This window comes from Eurypyga helias, unplaced genomic scaffold (assembly GCF_000690775.1).
Source record: "Eurypyga helias isolate BGI_N326 unplaced genomic scaffold, ASM69077v1 scaffold18992, whole genome shotgun sequence".
NCBI lineage: Eukaryota > Metazoa > Chordata > Aves > Eurypygiformes > Eurypygidae > Eurypyga > Eurypyga helias.
The window spans coordinates 40566-40833 of NW_010236921.1; positions in this window are offsets into that span (position 1 = coordinate 40566).

The following is a 268-nucleotide window of genomic DNA, read 5'->3' on the forward strand; positions in this document are numbered from 1 at the left end:
GGAGGGTGCGGCAAATGCCAACTCGGCCTGTAACTCTGCCGGCTTGCGCCCGCCACACCGGAGCGAGGGAATGCCGGGCTTTCACCTGGCGTTGGGTGTGGCGGCAGCGCCTGACCCCTGACAGCACTTACCCTGTCTCGCTGTGAAAACGCCCCCAGCCCCGGAGCGGAGGGGTCGTGCCGCGCTGTTCTCCCGGCGTGGAGTTTCTGAGGCTGCGCAGGGAGCCCTAGGCTTGGCTGCTGCTGCTTTTGAGCCGAAGCGATGGATG